The sequence below is a fragment of the Tupaia chinensis genome, unplaced genomic scaffold (genome assembly GCF_000334495.1).
Source record: "Tupaia chinensis unplaced genomic scaffold, TupChi_1.0 Scaffold000581_1, whole genome shotgun sequence".
NCBI classification, from domain to species: Eukaryota; Metazoa; Chordata; class Mammalia; order Scandentia; family Tupaiidae; genus Tupaia; species Tupaia belangeri.
In genome coordinates this window covers 1,055,651-1,059,525 of record NW_006160097.1, presented here as the reverse complement: position 1 = coordinate 1,059,525, position 3,875 = coordinate 1,055,651, and the positions used below count along the sequence as shown (strand labels likewise).

The 3,875-nt window shown below is 34.9% G+C and overlaps 1 pseudogene; it reads left to right on the top strand.

Annotated features, from left to right (window-relative positions):
- Positions 1–3,875, top strand: part of LOC102501592 (nascent polypeptide-associated complex subunit alpha-like) — a 74,386-nt pseudogene that overhangs the window by 51,115 nt on the left and 19,396 nt on the right.

The window sequence follows — 3,875 nt, the reverse complement described above, 5'->3', positions numbered from 1 at the left end:
AGTGAAAAGGAAATGAGAAATCACCCTCCTATGGGGGGGATGGCCACACCACAATCCCTTCTTCTCCATTTTCCTCCTGGGGTTTTCAGCACGCACACACAAACGTCCAGTGTGAGTTTCAAGACACCAGGTCCAGGTCTTGAATCGTGGTTGGCCATGTGAGAGTTCAGTAATGTAACCACTATGCCATCTGCTGCTCCCTGGCACCAATGATTTTTAATTGTCAATTTAATAGGTGAAAATAAAAAATTGACTTTTTTTTCTTGTAAAAGCAACACATCGTGAACATAGAAAACAGAAAAGCTCAAGGAAAATAACAAAATTACTCAATATTTATATTCCCAAGACATCTTTTGTAAAGAATTTGGTGTCTGTATTTCTATTTTTTTTTCCTGTGAATATATAGTTAACCAAATGCTGTGGTAATGTACATGTTTCTGTGTGTTTTCTTTTTTCACAAATGTTTCTAATTACCTTTCTTGCTCATAAATATTACTTTTTAATATTTAAAAAACATCATTGCCTTACATTTTCCAATATGCCTGGCTGTAATATAGTTTATTTAGCCTCTTCCCTATTAAATTTTGTCAATTCTAATTTATTGCTATTAAAATCTGTACTGGTTACACATATAAGTATTTTCTTAGGATTTAATATTTAAAGTCTTAAATTTTCTTGGCTTAAATACATGCACCCATTTAAACATTTTATACTTATCCTCTCTTAAATATTTGTTCTGGGCCAGGCTCTGGTGTGGTAGTTAAGGTAGCTGAATCCCACTTGGTGGACTGCACAATTTGAGTCCCAGAACTGGAGCTTGATAAAACACGCTGGGTGCATGTGCTTCATGGCTAAAATCCTGATAAGAGAATCGATGGTAAGTACAACATGGTTGTTGTCCCCGTGAGGTGCTTTCACTCTTTTCTGTCTCTGGCAAGTGCATGCACGTTGTAGCAAAATTAAACGTAAAGAAAGTAATTTTTTTCTATTTAAAATTATTCTAATTCTGAAAGTAGACAGTGAGTAGGGAACTGAATAGAAAAAAAATGTTTCTTTAACATAAAAACAAAACAAAAAACCACACACTCAAATTTTTCTTTTCTGTTTCAGACCAAATTCAGGAAAAAAATGAATTATTATAATAGGACAATAGTAAAAATTCAGTTAAAGACTTTATCACAATGATCCCCAATCAGGAAAAATTTTGTTTTACCCCGCCCTGAAATTTGGAGAGAGAGAGAGAAAGGGAGGGAGGGAGGGAGGGAGGGAGAGAGGGGGAGAGAGAGAGAGAGAGAGAGAGAGAGAGAGAGAGAGAGAGAAATAGCAAGAGAGAAAGAGAGAGTGAGAGGCAAAGTGAGAAATCACCCCCCGGAGGGATGGACACCACCACAATCCCTTCTCCTCTATTCTCCTGGGATTTTGAGCATAAACACACACACACTTGGGACTTGAACCACAGTCGGCCATGTGCGTGTCTAGCACCTTAACCACTGTGCCACTTGCTGGTCCCAGGAAATATTTTCTGTACTCACATCATGATACTATCTACTATTATATGAAATAAATAAAAACACATATCATGTCTTCAGATGACATTTTTAAATAATAGATAACTGATATTGTTCTCAAAGTGAGTTAAGCTCTCAAAGTTTCCTCATGGAAGGAGAAAGCACAGTAATTACTATTTTCCATTTTAAAGGTGGATATTAAGGAGAGATGAAAGAAATCAAATAGAAGGCTTTTATTCTTTCTTTCTCTCTTTCTTTCTTTCTTTACAATATCCTTGTTGATAAATAAGTCAGACTTCTGGTCTATGAATGAGGGTATTGAAATACATAGCTGGAAGTGTTTAGAAAACATATTTACAATGTTCTTTTATTTCACTGAACTTTGGTAGAAATCAACTATGAAATTATGGAATTATTTGCATAAGTTCAAAATAGATTGATAGAGTCTCTTTATAAACTTTGATAGTCAGTTAGTAGGGATTTTTTTCCTGACTCATGAGATACAACTTCGAGCTGATGCAAAATTATGTCTTAGACCATCTTTCTTTGATGTATATTTTGATTCCTTGACAATAAATAGCAGACGGTAAGGATTAACACACCATCAAGATGGGAAATAGAGCAGTCTACTGCTCATACTATTGATATTAATGTATTAGAATTGGCCAAGAGAAGCAAATGTCCCCTTTGTATAATTATTGTGGGAATCAACAAGTCTATATCAACTAAGTATGTCAAGCTACAGTACTCTAATTATGTAGGGTGGACAGCCTCAAAATTTAAATAGGCAATATTAGCTAATTCCATTATCAATTGGATCAATTTATTTAATTACATTATCTCAGGCAGAAAATTTGGAAATCAGTGCTTCTTAAACCATTCAGAACAAGAATAATGCTGAATATTCTTCTGTTATCAAGGAGACAACTATTTATACTCATTCTAAATTTTCACACATAAAATAATCTCAGTCATGCTCTGCAATGTTAAAATGGGATCTCAGTCAGGATCTAGTACAGGAGTTTTCACTTAAACATAGTATTTTTCCTCTATAGTATTAATGATTCTGTTACTATAAAATTATTCTGTGTTTTTGCATTTGCCAGCATTATTAATTGAAATATATATTTTAATGTATTAATTTTTCTGGTGAAATGAGAAGTTCTCTTTAAATAAATATCCTATTTACATGATATATTAAGCTCTTCATCTTAAGACTTTTTCAGAAATGTTAATAACATTTTTTTTTGAATTAAAAAACCATAGATCAAATACATTATAGTTAATTCTTCATTCTATCATATCTTGAAATTTTATTGTCATTTCAAAAGTTTTTTCATATTCAGTCAATATATAGTCAAGCATACAAGTAAAAATATATGACAATGGACCAGTAGTTAGCGTAATGGCTATGTCGCTGGACTCCCACATAGTCGACCGCGGTTTGCGTCCTGGACCCAGCGGCTTAAAATTCACGCCGGGCGCGTGTGCGTGCGTGCCCAAGATCCTGAGAGGAGAATGGAGGAGCAGGGATTGTGGCGTGGCCATCCCCCCTAGGGGGTGATTTCTCGCTTTCTATCTCTCTGTCTCTCTCTGTCTGGCGAGCGCATGAGCCCTTTAGCAAAACCCTCTCAAAAACAAAACAAAACAAAACAAAAACAAAAACATGACAAATCAACAATTAGCTTGAAATTATTGGGATGAATAGGAATGTCATTATGCAGGTTTTAATCCTAATGAACATATGTAATTAAACCAGTTTGTGAAATAATCTGCTATACAACAGAATTTTGTTAATTTAATAATAAACTTTTGTTTTGCATTTTTTCATCTGTCTAATATTTTCGCCCCTTATACCTCACACTCACCCTCCACCACCCACTCTCTACCATCCACTCTCCCCTCTCACAGTCTCTAGTATTTACACCCATTCTCTCCGCCATCACATTTTTAAGACTCCCAACCTCTGTGTTAGCACTCAGTACAAATAGAGTGGGGGTATACAATGTGTGTATCTTTCAAAGTCTGGCTCAGTTCACTTAACATGAAGTCTTCTAAATTTGTTTACTTTGAGTTGAATGATAGGCTCTCCTAGTTTCTTATAGCTATGTAATATTCCATAGTACATATGTGCCTCAGTTTTTCAAACCAGTCATTGGTTCTTAGACACTAAGGTTGGTTCTGTGTTTTAGCAATTGTAAATAATGCTGCAATAAACATGGATGTGCAGATGTCTGTCTCATTGAGTGTTTTCACATCCTTTGGATAAATGCCAAGAAGTGAGATTACTGAGTCATATGGAAATTCTAATTGTAGGTGTTTTTTTTTTTTTTTTTTTTTTTTGGGAGGGTTTTGGTTTTAGGGGCG